Raw genomic sequence first — 21,276 nt, forward strand, 5'->3', positions numbered from 1 at the left:
TTACACAAAAGTAAGAAAGTAAAATTTCTTGAAGTCGCACCACTTGATCTCATAGCCGAGCTTATTACCTGTTACTAGATCCCTGAGAATACAATTCGTTTTGAAAAGCGTCAACTAAAAGGTTGGTGAGGTCATAAGCATTTTTGTATAAAATGGTTTTGTACTTGTTTAGAGTAGTTCTCATAGTATTTTCAGAAAATCCGATATTTCTATAAAATAATTTGTAAGTCTCGTTTTAAAACTGTGAATATATGCATGCATGTCCTTTGTTATCTTTTGTTTGTAAAAGTAAAGCGAACGTTCCCAGAAAATCCGATATTTTCTAAAAAGAAATGGTTTGAAATGTTCGTGTCCGATCTTATATTAATACATATGTGTTAACGTTTGCGAAAATAAAAAGAGAATGATTCCAGACAACCCGATGTTGTCTGCGTAAGAAAATGCTGGAATCTCAACCCCCGGGGTTGAGTACCAGCGCGTATAGGTTACCGTTTTATCCAAAAAGAAAATAAAATGATTTCCCGCTTTATCCAAAAAGAACATAGAATGGTTTCCCGTAAGTCTTACAATGTTAATTCCTCTAAGTGAGTCGTTACAACCATGTTTGATAATGACTAATTCGCCTGTCTTGACGTTTTCAGGCGCCGGTTTTGATTTAGGTAAGGTTTGTCGCCCTAGACTGGCCTAGTCTAGCTGTAGCGAACAGCTAAGGCGTAGGGGGTCACCCCGTATAGATCTATACACAAACTCCCGATTTCCCTCCAGGAAACTCTGGTTATAACTACAGGCTACGATCATACACATAAAGGTGTCAACCGACACGTCTCACTGGATCCTTAATCAAAGTTTACGCGGAAAAAGAAGAAAAACACATAAAACTCATTCCCAGGCCCAATGAATCATGTAAGTGAACCACTAAGGCATCGCTAAACATGTAAGTCATTTGAAGGCCCGATAGGAATGAGATTATATAATATGGGCCCAAAATATATGTAAAAGGACCACTAAGGCTCATTTCACATGTAAGGTATTTACAGGCCCAATAGCACGCAAATAGAATCCAAGGTCCGTCGCACATGTTAATGGGTCAATGAGGCCCAATAAACATATAAATAGTATTCAGAACCTATCAAACATATTAATGGGTTACTAAGGCCCAATAAACATGAAAATAACCTAATTAGCCTGTTTGTTATTATGTTGCTAGTTTTAGCTCGATTATTTACTAAATTGATATAAAAGCCCACTTTTGTAAAAATGACGTTCTTGGCCCAATAAACCACAAATTTTCAATTAAGGCCCAATTTTAGTAAAAATAACACTTTAGTCCCCCTTTTGTTCAAAACTTGTATTTATGGCTAGTTTTTGGTAAAGATAACATTTTTAACCCATTTTTATCAAGAATATCATTTTTGGCTTGATTTTTTTGTGAAAATACATATTTTTCTGATTTTTGACTTTTCTAACCCGGTAGTTGGAAATTTGTAGAAAAATCATCATAAGTCGAAATTTGGATCCGTAAACTCTGGAAGTTTGGAAATTTTGTCTAATTTGTTCACAATTGTTCTCAAGATTTTTAATGGCCTCAAACAAGTGTGAAATTGCTCACCTTCACAGGCTGGTCCGAGATTATTTCAAATATGATAGGCAGTTTTGTAAAATTCACCAAAAATTATAGAAAAATCGTATGAAAACGTGAGGGTAGTCATTTTAAAGGAAATAACCTGAACTTTTTGCATGTAAAACAGTTTTGAAAAATATTACCATTAAGGGGGTCAAAACAGTCCAAGATTAGACTAAAACGTTTCTGTCAAAGGCTGATTTTTTAGTTTAAGTTATCCATGTTTGTTCACAACACTTGTTTTTGCTATTTTAAGTGTATAAATACCAGATCTACAAGTTTACATGTATTATATGTGATAAAACATACTTTTCTCAAGGTTTTTATGAAGATCCAAGTGATAAACTTCATGTTCAAGTAAAGATCTTAAAAGTTAAACACATAAACATGCACACATACATAGATCTAACACAAAAGTACTTGTATCCTCCCCCAAAAACATTATAAAACCGAAAACAAGGGGGTATGAAGCTCACCTTGGGGTTTTCGAGATGTAGAAGAAGTTGAAGAAGGAGATTTTGAGTCTAGCTTGTGTTCTTGGTGAGGTTCTCGAAATGGTGGTGTTTCTAAGAGTTTTACACACAACAAAAGTGTGTAAATGGAATGTTTTAGCATAAACATGAAGTAAAACTCTTGATTTAGACAAGAACTTACCAAGTTATGGATCTTGAAGAAGACTTCTTGAAGAACATACACACACACCCACGAATTTAAAGAAAGAAGATGGGAGAATTTTCTTGAGTTCTTGAGAGGGAAATATGATAGAATGAAATTGGATAGTGATGAAAGTGAAGTGAGAATGATGGTGGTGTGTGTTTGGTCGAGTTTTAAAGAGAGAGGAGGGGAGAGAGAGATGTATGGAAGTATGTTGGACAATTACTTAAGCCTAGATACATGGTGGGTAAGAGCTTGGAGACATGGGGGGTAAAGTTGTGGTGGCATGCATAGAAAATTCACCATTTCTCTTTTTCTTTTTTTTTGTTTAAGGAGAGGGCCCAATATAATTTTTGACCCATTATGGCCCAAAGGAAATCTTCGGCCCAATGAGATTTTATGAGAGGGCTTTTGGCCCAAAATAGCCTAAGAATAAATTTCATGGCCCAAAACAAGGTTAACTAAAAGTTTTTGGCCCATTAGGGCCCAATAAGAGGGTCTTAGGTCGAGAAAAACATGGACTAAGGCCCAAAGTTGAGTAGTCATAGCTTATTGGGTTTAGATTTTTAGGCTTACACGAGGAGGTTACGACTAAAATCACAATTTTCGGATGTATAAACTTAGATAGTATTGAAGTCCGATTATACTAAGTGTAGTGTTACAGGGATACATAAAGATGTTTTCTTGTACGAGGATGGAAATTGTAACTCAAATTCGCTGGTTGTGACATCATTGCATGCCATATATATATCCTGGAACCATGTTCTTCGATACCAAGAACATAATCTTCAAAGTGCAGAGCCCAGACTTCATAATCTTCTAGAAAGAGGATTGGAATCCTTGTTGTGGATCCAATACTGCTTCAGAAATTGAACAAAAGAGAGTGAGGATCTTCGTGAGTCATGTTATCAAGAATTCACAGAAACAAATATAGAACCGGATGTGTAAAACGTGAATCAAGTTCAAGGGAAAAACTTGAGATCTAGATCTGGAATCTACAATCGATTGAGATGATTGAGACAACAAGAACAGATCTAAGTATAACGTAAAACCCTAGGAATACTCGATAGAAGAATAGCGAATTAATTACACTATCTCCTAATCTGATACCAATTGAAGAAACAATAAATAAGATGATCGAAAGATTCTATATTAAAGACGTGAATAAAAGATAAGAAACGATGATCAAAAGTGTGCTGAATGATTAGATTTAAATAACTCTAGAAGAGTTCTCAAAGAAGGAACTTCTCCGTAAGAGCATATAAAAACGACGTTTAGGATTTACACAAAACGTAACCTTAAAATGTTACATGCATGCACTATTTATAGAGACTAGACTACTCGATAATTCCGAACCTGGACAGGCCCATTTCAGAATTATACAAAACGATAACTTTCTAGACCTAACACTTCTGTGTTATTTACTTTCTGTTAATTATTTCGTTTAGATTTACATTTCTTGTTCATACTTGAAGTGTATCTGATCATAATACAAACCTTCAATAATATTATCTTAAAATGGTAATTATCCAGCTTCTTAATTACCATCCAAGGATAATTCTAGAACCCCCGGAACACTACCAAAACCGTCCAAGGCCTAGGGAGGTTCTAGAATGCCTCTTGTTTAACTATTGAACAATTACACTTTAGTCCCTGCACTATTAATTAATTCTTTTAATCACAAAATTAATTCCAATTAAATATTAATTAAATATTAATATTTCTAATTAATATATTATTTTCATAATATATTAATAAATCAACTATTTCAATTTATTAATCAAATAATAAATTAACATCTCTCTTCAAAAATCATCATGTCCAGTTGCTAGGTTTGAGGGCAACCCAAAAGGATTGTGTTGCTATCAATTCAAGTTAATACCAATTATAGTTATGGACGTAGACACATAATGCAACAGTCTCCCACTTGGATAAGTCTATAACTATAATTGTTAGTATAGCTTCTAAATTGATCAACAAATTGTAGATTCCAAAAGCCGCTATCGAACTCTGACCCAGTTAGTTACATGTCCTAAGATAAGTGATCATATAATCCTCCGTTATGCAAGATATCATTCAGACATGAGACATGGAACATAATCAATCTCATTGTCCAATACTCTGTTTCATGATTTCTGATTTGTAATGACATAAAACTTCTAATCCAACACATCAATTTAGTCCTGGCCCGGGTCGGCACTATAAGTCAACACCAAAGCACTGAGGGGCCCAAAGATATAACTTTTCCCGTTAAGGAAAAAGGAATGAATAAACTTTGACTTATATGCTTGCACCATTTATTCATCAAATTATGCACAACAACATGTTTTATAACATCAAGTTACTGATGTTTTTACATATCATCAATGCACAACTGATTTGTAAAAAACAACTCATATATATCTGTTTTAATATCATTACGTATTTACATATCATTACGCGTGATAAATTCCACGAAGTAATTCTCTAAGAGTGGGTTAATCCAATACTTAAATCTCCATTTCCAAGTACTCATGAATGTTGCAGCAATCCAATTGCTATGTCTAACTCTTTATGCAATCTACAATCCAGTTCATAACAGTCTTAATTCACTACTTACTTCTAAAAGTATGATCGAATGTGGACTTTTGAATAATCGAATTATTCGGGAAGTAAAACATGCAAATATGAAACACAAGAATAAACAACTGACAAAAGGTAGTAAAAAAAATCATAAATAACTCTCTATTATTTAATCACCAAAAGTCAATTACATTTACTTTTTTACAAGTTTCAAACTAACTATCTAACTACTAAAACTAATATCATCTCTCAGACCAATGCTCTTAGCATGTTGAACGTGTTTAGCCCTACTCACACCCTTTGTGAGTGGATCTGCAGGATTCTCTTCAGATGATACTCTCTTTACTATGAGGTGACCTTCTTCTACCCTATGTCCAATGAAATTGTATTTTCTGTAGATATGTCTTGATCTGCCATGATATCTTGGTTCCTTTTTCAAGGCAACCACTCCTTCATTATAACAGAAAATTTCCATTGGCTCCCTGATGGTTGGCACAACTCCAAGATCTTCGATGAAGTTCTTTAACCATATTCCCTCCTTTGATGCTTTGCTTGCCGTTATGTACTCTGACTCACAGGTAGAATCAGCCAATGTTTCTTGCTTGGAACTTTTCTAGGTTAGTGATCCTCCATTTAAGGTAAGCACTCAACCAGATTTAGAAGGGATTTTATCTCTATCTGTTTGAAAACTAGCATCACTATACCCAGTTACTCTCAATGTATCACCGCCACCAAGTACTAGGACCCAGTCCTTAGTTCATCGCAGATACTTGAGAATATTCTTAACTGCTATCCAATGAGCTTTACCTGGATTTCCCTAATAATGACTGACCATGCTCAAAGCGAAGGACACATCAGAGCGAGTACATGTCATAGCATACGTGATTAATCTAGCGATGGAAGCATATGGAACTCTACTCATTTCTGCTATCTCAGCATCGGTACTCAGGCTTTGAGTCTTACTCAGTTTGGTATTAGTCTGGATAGGGAGTTCTACTTTCTTTGAATTCTCCATACTAAAACGTTTTAGCACCTTTTCCAAGTATGTATTCTGACTAAGTCTAATTAGTCTTTTACTCCAATTTCTCATAATTCTTATCCCTAGAATGTAAGCCGCCTCTCCTAGATCCTTCATAGCAAAACACTTTCGAAGCCAAGACTTAACCTCTTCCAAAGTTCGAATGTCGTTTCCTATAAGAAGTATGTCTTCAAAATACAATAATAGGAAGGTTACTATACTCCCACTAGCTTTGACATATACACATGACTCATCTTCACTTCTTGAGAAACCAAACTCTTTGACTTTCTCGTCGAAGCAAAGATTCCATCTGCGAGATGCTTGTTTCAATCCATATATGGATTTCCCAAGCTTGCACACTCTATTGGGAAACTTTGCATCAACAAAACCCTCTGCTTGACTCATGTAAACATCCTCAGCCAACTTCACATTGAGGAAAGCGGTTCTGACATCCATCTGCCAAATTTCATAGTTATGAAATGCAGCTATGGCGAGCATTATCCTACTAGATTTTATCTTAGCCACTGGTGAGAAGGTATCATCATAGTCAACCCCTGTGGTGTTAGTAAATCCGTTTGTAACCAGTCGAGCCATGAAAGTGTGTACCTTTCCATCCATGTTGGCCTTCTTCTTGAAGATCCATTTGCACCCAACTGTCTTATGACCTGGTACATTATCAACCAAATTCCAAACTTGGTTGTCATACATGGACTTGATCTCGCTGTCCATTGGCTCTTGCCATTTGGCTGCCTCAGGGCCTGCCATTACTTCCTTGTAGTTAGCCGGTTCATCCAAATTTACCAGTGTACTATCACTGATAAACGTGTCACCATCTGTAGTAATATGGAAACCATAGAAATCAGGTGGCATTCTAACTCTACCGGAATGCCTAAGAGGTAATGACTCGTCAACTGGTTCAATTGGAACTTCTTCCTCTGGTTGAACCCTAGCGTCTTCAGAGGTTCCTTCACCGTTTGATTCTTGAATCTCTTCGAGATCAATGGTACTCCCACTGTCCTATTTGTATATGAGCTCTTTATCGAGAAAGACTCATCTTCGTGCTACAAAGACCACGTTCTCACTACGTCTGTAGAACAAATATCCAAAGGACTTCTATGGGTAGCCGATGAAAATATATCTCTCACTTCGAGGTTCAAATTGATTCAAATATATCTCTCACTATTCTCATCATTAAAAGAATATCTAAAACCTTTTCTGAAAAATGCATGAAAACAAATAATGTTTCGTGTCATTTCTAAGGAGTAACAACAACACATTAAATCTAAACTAACACCATTACTAAGCACTAGACTATAAACTCCAATCTTGGTGACAGGTGAAGATCGCCTATTCCCCATGATCAAGTTTATTCTATCGTGATCCACCTCCTCACTTCTTCTTAGCCCCTGCAAATCAGAACACTACTAGAAAACAGCCTTTTACGACGCGCAATGCATGTCGTAAAACGCTCAGACGACGCACAAATGCGTGTCAAGGAAGGCTCTGTCATAACGAGAAACGACATACTTTTGCGTGTCGTCTATAGACGACGCACATTTACGACGTGCATTTATGACACGCATTTACGACGTGCGCTTACGACGCGCAATGCGTATCAAGGAAGCCCCTGTCATAAAGGAAGACGACACGCATTTGTGTGTCGTAACCTTGCGACACACGTTTAGGACACGCATTGTGTATCATTAAAGCCCCTGTCATAAATGAAGATGACACGCATTTGTGTGTCATAAACTTCAGCAACCATTTACAATATACATTTACGACGCGTGTTTACAATACTCATTTACGCATAATACAAAAATATGGAACAAATATATACCAAAACAATCAATTTCATCCATAACATCATGTCAAAATTTTGTAATACATTGGTATTAAGGGGATCGGATTGTACATTGTTATTAAGAGGTTTTCCCTAACTATATAACCTAATACTACATAGCTATTAAGGAACACCTTCTTGTTTCTACTTCTTATTGTTATGCTTCTGTTTCCACATGATGCCATCTTCAGTCACCACAATTGTATAGGCTCTTCAATAGTAGTAAAGTATGTTTCCCATAAGCTACAAAAAATAAGTAATCAAGTTAGAGAATTAGAAAATAAACCCATATTATAATTTGTTAATTACTATTGAACTATCATTATTATTGAGAATTAACCTAGTTTTAACAACTTGTTGTCATCACATATTTGAGTTAATTTTATTCTTTAATGTTGTCATATGAGGCTTAATCTCTTGAAAAACTTTTTTTGTTTTTATTCTTCATGTCGAGTTGATTTTATTTCCAACTTTGGTTCCATTTAATAAAGGATGAGGTCTTGGAGGAAAGACAGATGTGTGTCTAAAAGCTGTGACTAATCTGAAATTACACTTGTGAGGGACTTTGATGACTTATTTGATTTGATAGTAATATTTAGGGATAACACTCAAGGAATGATCAGTGAAAGAAACGTAAAGAAATGCAAGGATAAAAAGGCTCATGTTAGCATGGAAATACAAGATAACAGACACAATTAACATACAATGTTGGATGAATTTAGGAATTGGAAAAGCTCGTGTTAGCATGCAAAAAGCCCACTATCAATAACAACAAAAAAGGCAAGGCAAGGCAGATACCTGAGAGACCAAAATGGCATTCATTGTTCATGGAGAATTTTCATGACCATATACAGGACAATCCAACAATCCAACCATCAACCATGGATGATATCATACTTATATTATATATCAACCATGAATGATAGCATACTTACCTGGTGGAAGCCTGCTCTTATCATATGTCAAGAAGTCATGAATAATAATGCTTCTCAGCAAATCAGCATAATGCTTCTCAGCAAAAGCTTACAAATCAGCATAATGCTTCTCAGCAAAAGCTTGGTCAAAAGTCAAGAATTTCAAACCTGAATAATAAAATAACAAAAGACACATGTTATTTTCATACATAATATCTTTGATTATTATAAAATGTGGGTGTGTGACAAAATTAAAATAAGTTTGGGTGGGATAACCTGTTAAAATAGATTTTATAGCAATTTTTATGAACATGTAGTGAATCTTGAAAATTGATGTTTTTACATTTTCTTTTAACTATTTGAACAGATTATGGCCAAAGTTCCAATTATATCCAATATCTCAGATGAAATTACTAAATAATCCTTGTAGACTTGTATTAATTACCAGAGGGTTTAAACCATTGAGGTCATGTCAGATCTTATTTAAAGATGCATTTCTGATTATTTCTATTCAATATTGTATGCATACATAACATTTGTTAAACCACAGAGATCAATAGAAATTTTCATACCAGTGTTTGCTGCATCATGCCATCTGCATTCCCCAACAAACTCCCAGTTATGTATCAAGCGGATTAAAATGAATACACAAATCCACATTATTTAACAGTTAAAATCACTGCTACATTTACAAACAATCACAAATCATCTCTAGTGAGTTATGTTAGACTACTATGAAGGTCAATGTCAAACCACATTGGTCAAAGGAGGTGGTTTATGAGTATATATATGCCTCTCCTGTGTATCGGATTGAATAATATAACACACAATATGATTCTCCTCCTCCCTCTACTTCTATCTCTCTAGATCACGAATGTTTTCAGTGACTTCTATTTACTCTTTAAAATTTATCAGGAGTTAATTAGATAGATACAAGCACGAGTTATAACAGATACAGTAACAATCCAATTATACACGTAAAACACTGTAATCCAATCTGCTGAAAAATAACAACATAGCTAATTCTTTTGACCTTTTGTGTGTGTGAGAGAATCACGTCCTAATTATCAATAAATACATTTAATATGTTGTACGAAATCAATACGATGAGATATGCTAAAATGTTTATAATAGCTTAATGTAATACTATTAACCTTTGAAAAAACTCCCATAGTAAAGATTTAAAGACCATATTTTTTAAAGACCATATTTTTTAAAGATTTAAGTGCCTGCTTGAATAAAGATTTAAAGACCATATTTTAAAAAAAATTATGTACAATCCTAAACTTACAGCATAAAGCTCTGGTACAGGTGGATTGTTTGAGCTCATGTAGTCTTTAAAAGCTTTGACCCCACGATCAATATCTCCACAACTCAGATAACACCTAAATGTCAATAATCATCATAGATAAGTACTTTTTTTTAAAGAATTGATAATATCAAATTATCAATATTACTACAACTTAGTCACCTCATGATTTGAATCAGTATGAAAACATCAGGATTTTTGTTATCTTTCTTAAGCATCTCCTGAAGAGCATCCACTGCCTAGTCTGTTTTAGTGAAGACCACCCTTTGGATTGCTCAACAAGCTCCAAGATCTTTTTCATAAAAAATAAAAACATTTAAATTTATGAAACTGGGAAAAAATATATAAAGATAGCTCAAGAACTACTTTAGCAGATGTGTCCTTGGCTAATGGATTCTTGTTCTTATGTGCAACTATAAGTCCCACATAGCAGAATTTGTTTAAACCAAGTCCAGCAGGAGTCATATCACGAATAACTGCATATCTGAAAATGGTAATGTAATATTATATGATCATTCATAATATGTATCTATTGAAGTGTTGACATATAAATAGATAATGAAATGCATACACTTGATATACTCTGCCAGTGGCTGCACATGCATTGATCAGACAGATAAATGTTTGTCCAGTAGGTTTTACTTCAAGCTTCTTCATTTCTTCAAAGATCTTTAGTTAAAGAGACAAGACAATAAATGGTTAGGAGATGAAAATCTATGAAGGTATGATATAGAGTTACAGATACTATATACCCGTGTTGCTTCAGTGGAGTTCTTACACTACCCACATGTTGAGATCATGAAGTTATACAAAACAACCTGTAACAAATATGAACAACGTCACGAAACAATTAACTGTTAAAAACAAAGTAACAGGAGGCAGAGATTCGATCATTAGAAGCTTACATCAGGAATCAAACCCATGGATTTCATTTGATCACGGAAGAAGAAACAGTCCTGTAGACGGACGCTTTTCATGCTACCAGTAGTCAGCGCGCGAAATGTATCTTTCTCTGGTTTCACTCCATCCAACATCATATCATCATATACATCCCTCAAAAAGTAAATCCTATAAATGAACATCCCTATCAGATTCATGAATTCAGAATTCTCAGAAAACCTTAAAGGTAAAGTGTATGATTAAACAATGAAACCATTGTGAAATGAGGGCGAGAGACATACCTTCTTTGAGAAGTGAGAGATCCAATGACGGTATTGTATTCAGACATTAAGCCACTTTACCCTTACCTTCCAACAACAATATTCAAATGGAAGAAGTAAAGTATTGATGTCTTGATACATTAAGCCACTTTTTTGCTTAACCCATTAACTCATTCTATCTAGATATCCGGATTAAAAAAATAAAAATATAAAAAGAAACAACCACTTATAACCATATAGATTAAGTACTTAACCTATTTAGCTCATTAAATCCAAAAGAAACAAACCCTCAACTTCATCCAACAGAAAAATACCCACAAAAACAAAGATCACAAGCAAACTAAAACACCTTTCCTTAATGTATCACATGAAAAGCTTTCTGTCATACCCTTGTATTTAGTATGGTATGCATTCTTCTTTACCCCTGCTATCAAACAAGCTTCTGCAACCACAAAACTCAGCCTCCAAATTATGCAAAAAGATAACACTTTTTAGTTTCAAGTTTCAAGAATTGGGACAAAAAAGTTTGTTTATTTTGTATATATGTTGAAAGATTTACAGTGAGAATGTGAAATAGATGATGGTCCAAGCTCGATTTCCACCAGGTGCTAATGGACTTCCAAAACACATGCATTTGGTTACTCCCATGAGTAAGGATTCACCTGAGAGAAGAAACAGAAAGGCACCAACGCCATAGCCTGTTGCTATATCTGAATCGTACACGCAGTAAGTGGAATTGGTTGCATTATCTGTGCGAATGGTTCCCTGTCATCAATAAAGCACAAATTCAATAACCTAGTGATCACGAATCACGATCATCATCAGTTTTGATTATCTGAAAATGAACTGCATAAACAGAATGGAAGAACTCTAAGAACAATTACAAGCAAAAAATCACTAAAAATTGTGTGAAGGTTCAGAGCAGCTTTAGTATTCAAAAACCTAGATCTCATGAAGCAGAAGAATGGAATTGAAATGACGAACTCATTTAGCAAGTCAGCAGATATAATCGTCGCTAAACATGAGAAAATCAATGTGAACAGAGGAATCGAGCAGAAAACCCTAGCTTACAGATGAAATCAACATAAACAGTTCAAATTTAGATGAGAGAAAGAGAAAGTACAGTGCTACGGCGGCAATGGCGAAACCAAAAGCAACTAAGCATAAGATGATAACTAGAAGATGAACTAGGGATGAGCCTTTTCCTTTGCCCATCTTTCTTGTGCTACTATTGCTGCTTCTTGGTTGTTTGTAGAGAGAGAAAGAGTGGAGTGAAAAAGGGTGTGCTGTTGTTGATTAAGTAAGAAATGGAAAAAAGCGGCGAGAGACATACATTCTTTGAGAACTGAGAGATCCAATGACGGTATTGTATTATGACACATTGTTGGCGTAGTTTCTCTTGGCATAATCGTCGGCGGAAACGACAAACTGACGACGGCCAAGTGCTGCGAGCAGTGGTTGGCGATTAGATAATGAACCAACAACAGTGAAAATGAATGCGATTGGCTAATAAAAGCCCTAGTTCATGGGTGCGCACTTGTGAGGTCCAGAGCATAAAAACCCTAGTGCTTCTTTGATATCGGGGACAAGAAAAGCCTTAAAATCGCCGGAGTTTCGAGTTTGAGGAGTCGTAGATCCCAATCGCCGACTCCATGAAAGATATTGTGAGGTTCCATTTTTGGGGAAGGCGGGGTACTTGAATTTTTTGGGGATTTGGTTTCCCCCGTTAGTTGCATGAAAGAGGGACGCGCGTATTAAAATTTTATAAAACGACATCTCTAAACGACCCCCACTTAAATTTATGTGCCTTCCGCGTTTTTAATTTTTTTCGTTGGACATTAATTTTAGGGCACGCACAAATGTGTGTCCTCTATCCTTCAATTTTGCAAAACTGACATTATTTTTTAGGGCACGCACAAATGCGCGCCCTCTATCAGCGCGTGTCATTGTTTGCGCGTCATTAAAGGGCTGTTTTCTAGTAGTGGAACAAATGTGAAATTCACATCCTGTATCAAGGACCCAAGAACAAGAAGATGATGAGTTATTAGATAATATAGTGTATATAACTGCAGAAGTCGGCTTCACCTTGCCATATTTAATGTCTTGCAGATTCTTTGGGCAACTTCATTTCCAATGCCCTTTTTCATTGAAATAAAAGCAAGTGGCATCTTTGGGATCAGAGACAGGAGGAGCATCAGAACTGGATTTATCTTTGGGTTCATTGCTTGACGAATCAACTTGAGACTTTCCCTTCCAGTTTTTCTTTGGTGAACCTTTCCTCTTTTTCCCTTTCCCTTTACCAATGGCCAGAATGGGAGCACTAGCAGGAGTGGAGGTAATACTCTTTCCTTTCATCCTGCTTCAATTGATCGCATAAAGTTGTGTAATTGAGCCAAGGTGGTCTCATTGTTGTTCAGATGATAGGTCAAGATGAACTGATCATAACAACTTGGTAAGGAGTTCAAGACTATGTAAATATCCAACTCCTCTTCAAAATGCACATTAAGACTAACAAGGCGATCCACGTACCGTTGCATCCTTTACACGTGGCTGCTAACAGACTCCCCCTCTTTCATTTTTCTTTCTATGAGGTACTTTACCACCTCATACTTTTCTTGACGAACTCGCGTATGGTACTTCTCCATAACGCCCTTCTTCTTCTCGTACGGCCAGTAATCCTCATAGAATCTTTGCAATTCAGGAGTCATGGTGGCTACCATGATGCAAGAAATTTTTGTCGCATCATTTTAGTGCTTCTTATAGGCGGCTAGTTCTTCAGGAGTGGCCTTCTCTTCGTCAATTTCATTCAATTCTTTCTCAAGGACATATTCCTTGTCCTCAAAACGAAGGGGCATCTTGATGTTGTGCATCCATTCGTTGTAGTTAGTGTCATCTAATGTCACCTTGGAGCAGATGTTTAACAAGGAAAAGTTATGGGAGTAGGAGGAGGAACCAGAAGCATCATTTGAAGTAGACATCTGTAAAAGAAAGGTAGTTTTATTTAAATAAGAACAATCCTTAATATAACAGCCCAAAAATGATATATTAAGACTAGGATCCAACTAAAAAATTCACATCTTGTAAAAGAGATGTCGTAATCTAATTGTAAATTTTATAAAGGTAGGCAAATGACGATTTACCAATTCCACCATTAGAAAAGAAAATTTGAAGAAAATTAAGTTAAGTGAAATTCCTAGATCTTTTGAGATTCATTGAAACTATTTAAAGGCATGTTTAATCTCAGATTATGCTCTTCCATTTGTGATTGGGATACCAAAGATCACAAATAAGATGTGAATAACCATGGAAATTATCTTGGCAATCTTGAGGTCATTTATCATCTCATTTTAATGTGTCGGTTAACCACACACGCTCCATTAATCAATGATAAATTTCAAGATGCCCATTATTACTCTTTATAGTCACTATTAGTGTGCCAGTTAACCACGTGCGCTCCACTAACTACTATAAAGTATAATGTGAAATTTCATGGGTTAGCATACAAATTCACATTTTTCCTAAAGTAACTAGGATTGGGATTTTAATCAAAGGTTTAGTTACTGTAGCACCCGAGTCGCCAGGTATGAAGTTTCTGACTTAGTCTATTTTTCAATTCAAGTTAAGGTGGTGGAAGGATGGTGAGTACGTTGGGCGTACATTATGTAGGCATGGCATACTCGCTGCATGCACGCCATCGGGGGATCCTCGGCATAAGCTGGGCATACCCATGCGTACGCTGGGCGTAACCAAGCCAGGGGAAAACCCTAATTTTTAGAGTTTGCACCCTATTTAAGTACCTTAAGTCCCTCGATTCCCTTACCTTTTCATCCTCCATTGCTCTTGTAGTGAAAATATCGAACCCTAAGCCACCATGAGTGCCTTTGTGAGCTTTCTTGTGTGTATGTGGTGTTCTTTAGTGACCTTGAAGGAGACGGAAGCTTGGGAAGAAGCAAGGACGATGAAGGAGCTTGTAGATCTAGAAGTTTGGCACCATTTCTAGCCCATTGAAGGTATAAAGTCTGAACCTTGATCATTTCAAGCTTAGATCTAGGTTTAGGGTAGAAAATGGTATCTTTTGATCCCATAGTTTGGATTATTGGGGTATGAGAAACTTCAGACCATATGCACTGTCCTTTTGGACTATTGGAGGTGTTTTGAGTCATACAAATCTTATGTTGATGGTTAGGGCTCAACCATGCAAGTGTTAGTATCCATCCAAGTGAGTAAGTGGACTTAATTCATGATTTGAGCCCCATCCTTGCATGCAAAACCATAACGTTTGCAACTTTATGGATTAAGACGTTATTTGGGACTTGGATCTATGTTTTGGACGTTAGGACTTAATGGATTAAGTCTTGGAAGTGTGTTTGGGTTGGCAGACTGGTACACGATGCGTACTCCAGTGTACGTTGCACGTACTGGGTCAGCACCTTGACTCCGGGTCAACACCAGCGTACGCTGGACGTACAAGCCAAGTACGTCGTGCGTATGCGATCATTAGGCTTAGAATATTTTGGTCTCATTTGGTGTTGGACTTTGGACTTGTGTGAGTTGGGCCTCGGGCCCACCAGATTGTAGCAGACCATTTTTTGGGCCTTAGACCAAGTTAGGTGTTCTTGGGCCATATTGGGCCATAGAGGCCCTATAGTGGGCTTGGATGCCTTTTTGGGTTTTTATGGATTTGGGCCTAGGAGGAAAGGAGGCCCAATAAGGCAAAGGTAAAGGATCTCGTTTTTCCTTAAGTCAAGAATTAGGGTTTTGGACCTTCGAGTTAGAATGTGACCTAATTTCTAATTAGGATTTCATGCTTGTGTGATAGGGAGGGAGTTCGCGAGTCATCTGTTGAGTGTGATTTGATACCCACAGTCTGAGGTGAGTTTTCCTTTGTAGTATTCATGGGAGGAAGGTACCAATGTCGGCCCACTAGTTTATGATGTAGTGTGATGATTGTCTTTGTGACAATTGTCAGTTATGCATGTATTTGCCTGATGACTATGTGATACTTGTTATGATATTATGTGGTAGTAGTAGGGGTGAAATAGACTCGAACAAAGTGGTTAGCCACATATAGTGTTACGACTGGAAGATCATGATGTGGGTTGAGGACATTTTCGCAGTCATCTTCGTCAAAATAGATCTCCATCTTGGAACTTCTTCCATGTCTCTTGGCTGCAGAATAAGAGGTTCCACAAATGTCAAATCCACCAGAGATAAAGTCAATTACCTTGGCATCCGAGGGAGGAGATGCTATTTTTTGCGGAAGAGTTTCAAGATCCTGGGATCTTAGGGTAGTCTTGTGATTTTCTTCCAAATATTTCTTTCAAATATCCTTTGCTCAATAGATAACTAATCTCTTTTTTTTAGAGAAAAGCAGTCTTCAGTAAGATGTCTGAAGTCTTCGTGGTAAGCACACCACTTGGACTTGTCCTTCCATCCTGGGGTCTTCTCATTTTTCTTAGGCTATCTTGTCTTTGTTCGATTAGGTGTCTAAGCCCATAACTATAATTGGTATTTACTTGACCCGATAGTAGCATGGTCCTTTTGGGTTGCCTTCACCGGAGCAATTTGACAGGATGGATATTTGAGAAAGAGGTTATTTATGATTTATTAATATATTATATGAATAATATATTAATTGAAAAATCATATTATTTAATTAGTATTCATCAAGAATTAATTTGGAATTAATTTAGTGCTAAAAAGAAACTGATTAAATTTGCGGGGACTGATTAAGTAAAGCAGTAATACTTATAGTTTGGGCTAATAATCCATGTTGATTAGGGATGGGCTAAACCTATATGAGAGTCCATGAAGGTTTAATCCAAAGGGCATAAGAAATATGAAGAGTCATGGTGAATTAGGGTTTGCATGGAAGAAACCCTAGCAATGTCACACTATAAAAGTAACCCCTTAACACCTAAAATCGGCTAAGGCTTCCTAAAGGAGAACCATAACCGATTATGTGCTTCCTAGCCTCTCTCTCATAAGCCTCCTCTTCCTTTTGGTGTTTGTGACACATTAGAGGCATCATATTTTAGGTGCTAAGCTTTTGAAAGGCCAAGAACCACAAGCTACAAATAAGAGGTATTCTTCTAACTAGTTTTTATGTTGTACATCTCCAATTGCATGCTAGTTAGGGTATATGCTTTGGAAAATGAAATTTCATGTATAATTAGAGAAAACTTAGTTCCAAAGCATCTAGGGTTGTATGTGCACCATAGGAGTGTTATAGTACTTAAAACCCAACAGTGGTATCAGAGCCTAGGGTGTTTTCTACTATATTGATGCAATTGTGTTATTTTCAAAGCTGGAAAAATTGCAATTCTAGACTCTGACTGCTGTACTCGACGAGTCCTATGATTGGACTCGACGAGTTGGATGATTTTGGTGATGAACTCGACGAGTCCATTGCCAGACTCGACGAGTTGGATCATCGGATGGCAGTTTTTTCGAGTTTTTGGCCAGAATTAGATTAGGATCATTACCACAAACTGTTTTGATTGATAAAAATCGAGTTTTTATGACAAGGCAATGATTATCCTCATCCAATTAAAGGATGATTGTCAAATTTTGGATAATTACTTGATTTTGCAAAAAATGTTAATTATTTGTAGAATTTGAATCATCTTGTTATATTAGTTAAATTTGATCTAAATGTTTCTTGAAGAGTTTCATAACTTGACCTCAAGTTATGGAATTTGAAAAGTCTCATTCATGAAACGTTAACTCCTTAAGTTATGGAATTCAAGAGTTTTTGAAGAGTTTCAAAACTTGCCCTCAAGTTTTGGAATTTGAAAAGTCTCATTTATGAAACTTTAATTTTAAACCCTAGAATTTTAAAAGTTTAAAATTCAACCCTTATACTATTATAATATTAAAAGATTAATACTTATATAATATGTATAAGACAAGTCAGTCTTACCGTTAGTAGGCCTCAGTCACGAAGTTGGTCTATAAGAGGGGTATAAGGAAATTGCCTATAAAATGGTGATTGACTAGTGGATGGTCGTTAGCCGAACGGGTAGGATAGGACATTAATTCTCATTTAAAAGTATAATGATAATTATAAAAGTAACTAAATTTTTATAAATTCCCAATCTTAGTTACTTTAGGAAAAATGTGAAAATGGTGCTACTCCATGAAATTGCAATTTGCACCTTGCCAAGTCGTAAGTGGAGCGTGTGTGGTTAACCGGCACACTAATTTGGGACTAACAAGGGTGGCAAAGGGTAGCTCGAGAATTGTCATAGATCAGTGGAGCTTATGTGGTTTACCGGCACATTGATTAGGTGGTAAATGACTCGAGAGTACCAAGCACATTTGCATGGTTATTCATAACTTGTTTGTGATCCTCAGTATCCTAGTCACAAACTTGAAGGGCATAATCGAGATTTAAACATGACATTGAAAAGTTCAATGAATCTCAAAGAATCTAGGAATTTCAATTCGTTTAAAACCTAATCTTCATTTTCATTTTTCATGGTGGAAATTGGTAAATCGTCATTTACCTACCTTAAGATATTTTGAAATTGGATTACGGCATCCCTCTTCCGAATTGTGAAATATTGTGTTGGGTCCTAGCCTTAATATTTCATTTGGGTTTTATATTAAGGATCCTTATATAATCTAAACTTTGTCTTTTTTTTTCAGATGTCGACTTCCAACACTGCTTCAAACTCAAATGCTTCTGCCTCTTTCTCCCTCATGAACTTATGTGGGAGGGTCATCTTTGATGGATTGAATTTCAATGACTGGATTCAAAACATCCACATGGCCATTCGATACGAGGAAAAGGAATATGTCCTCGACAAAGAGCTAAAGGAGATTGATGAGTCTACTGCCACTCCTGAACAGATAGCTGAGTATAAGGCTCATGAGAAGGACGCCACAAAGGTGTCGTGCATCATGATAGCCACTATGACTCCTGAGCTTCAGAAGTCATATGAGGACTTCTAGCCTTACGAGATGCACCAAGACTTGATGGAGAGGTACCATCAAAGTGCTCGACAGGAAAGGTATGAGATCCTCTTCTAGTGGGTCCAAAGGTGGTTCTGCTACTCCCTCATCCAATCCAAAGGAAGCACAGTGCTTCCATTGTCATGAAAAGGGGCACTGGAAATGAAGCTGCCCCAAATACTTGTAGGACATAAAGGATGGGAAGATCAAGCCCACCTTTGCAGGTATTTACACTATTCATTCTAATAACTCATCACATGTTAATTCTTGGGTCCTTGACACAGGATGTGGTTGTCACATTTGTTCTGATTTGCAGGGTCTAAAAAGAAGTAGGGATGTGGAGCACGGGAATATGAACTTAATCATGGGGAATAGGAAAGTGTCGCCTATCACCAAGATTGGAGTTTACACTTTATTTCTTAGTAGTGGGTTAAATTTAGAGTTGAATAATTGTTGCTACTCGTCTGATATGGCGAGAAACATTATTTCCTTTCATGGTTTATATAAACAAGGTTTTAGATTTTCGTTTAATAATGAAATTGCTTCTATTAATGCTTTTTATAATGGTATTTTTTATTTTGAAGCATTGCCTTGTAATGGTATATATGAAACTGTGATGGTTGTAGATAACTTAGGAATTAATGTGTTGCATATCGATTCGTCCAATGGTTTGGACAAAGCATGCTTGTGGCATTGTCGTCTTGGACATGTCAACAAGAAGCGCATAGCCAAACTCCAAAAGGATGGAGTGTTGGAGTCATTTGACTTAAAGTCGGATGACACTTGCGAATCTTGTTTGCTTGGAAAAATGACCAAGTCACCCTTCACTAGTACTTGTGAAAGAGGTGAGGGTTTGTTGGATCTTATACACACCGATGTGTGTGAACCCTTCAGATCCGCCACAAGGGATGCTACCCGCTTCTATGTGACTTTTACCGATGATTATTGCAGATATGGTTATATCTACTTAATCAAGCATAAGTGAGAAACCTTTGAAAAGTTCAAAGAGTTTAAGCTAGAAGTGGAGAATCAATTGGGCAGGAAAATAAAGGTGCTCGGATCCGATCGTGGTCGGGAGTATCTTAGTATTGAGTTCCATGACTATCTTAAGGAATGTGGAATTATTTCACAATTGACGCCACCTAGGACACCGCAGCTTAATGGTATGGCTGAGAGGCGCAATCGAACCTTGTTGGACATGGTCTGTTCCATGATGAGTTGAGCTTCGTTACCCATCTCATTATGGGGGTATGCCTTAGAGACTGCCGCCCATATCCTTAATCTAGTCCCGACTAAGAAGGTTGCTAAAACACCTCACGAGATGTGGACAAGGAAGGTTCCCTCGTTAACGCATATCAAGGTTTGGGTTGCGAGGCTTTCGTAAGACGAGAGACTCACGACAAGCTCGAACCTCGAAGTGAGCGTTGTATTTTCATCGGCTATCCACATAAATCCTTTGGATATCTCTTCTATAGACCGAGTGACAATGTTGTCTTCGTTGCGAGGATAGGGGTTTTCCGCGAAAGAGAACTCATATGCCAAGAGGGCAGTGGGAGGCAAATTGACCTTGAAGAGCTTCAAGAGTTAAGTGATGAAGGAACCTCAAACACTAGTGCTCAACCTGAGGAGGAAACTCCAGTTGAACCAGTTGACGAGTCCTTACCTCTTAGACGTTCCAGTAGAGTTAGAATGGCACTTGAGTTGTATGGTTTCCATATTACTAAAGATGGTGATACATTTATCAGTGATATCACACTGGTAAATTTGGATTAACCTAACACTAAGAGGAAGCCATGGCAGGCCCCGAGTCTACAAAATGGAAAGAGGCAATGGACAACGAGATTCAGTCCATGTATGATAATCAAGTTTGGAACTTGGTTGACAATGTACCAGGTCATAAGACAGTCGGGTGCAAATGGATCTTCAAGAAGAAGACCGACATGGATGGGAAAGTACACACTTATAAGGCGCGATTGGTTGCGAAGGGCTTTACTCAAACTCCTGGAGTTGACTATGACGAGACCTTCTCACCAGTAGCGAAGATTAAATCTATAAGGGTTATGCTAGCCATAGCTGTATTTCATGATTATGACATATGGCAAATGGATGTCAAATCCGCTTTCCTTAATGGGAAGTTGGCTGAAGATGTTTACATGAGTCAGCCAGAGGGTTTTGTCGATGCAAAGTACCCTAATAGAGTGTGTAGGCTTGAGAAATCCATTTATGGATTGAAACAAGC

The 21,276-nt window shown here is 36.9% G+C and overlaps 1 pseudogene; it reads right to left on the reverse strand.

The window, feature by feature from the left end:
* Positions 1-8,721: 8,721 nt before the first annotated feature.
* LOC145127541 (pentatricopeptide repeat-containing protein At4g35850, mitochondrial-like) lies at positions 8,722-13,028 on the reverse strand (annotated as a pseudogene).
* Between the last annotated feature and the right edge of the window lie 8,248 nt (positions 13,029-21,276).

Source organism: Lactuca virosa, chromosome 7 (assembly GCF_052849685.1).
Source record: "Lactuca virosa cultivar CGN04683 chromosome 7, Lactuca_virosa_CGN04683_v6, whole genome shotgun sequence".
In the NCBI taxonomy this organism is placed as follows: domain Eukaryota; kingdom Viridiplantae; phylum Streptophyta; class Magnoliopsida; order Asterales; family Asteraceae; genus Lactuca; species Lactuca virosa.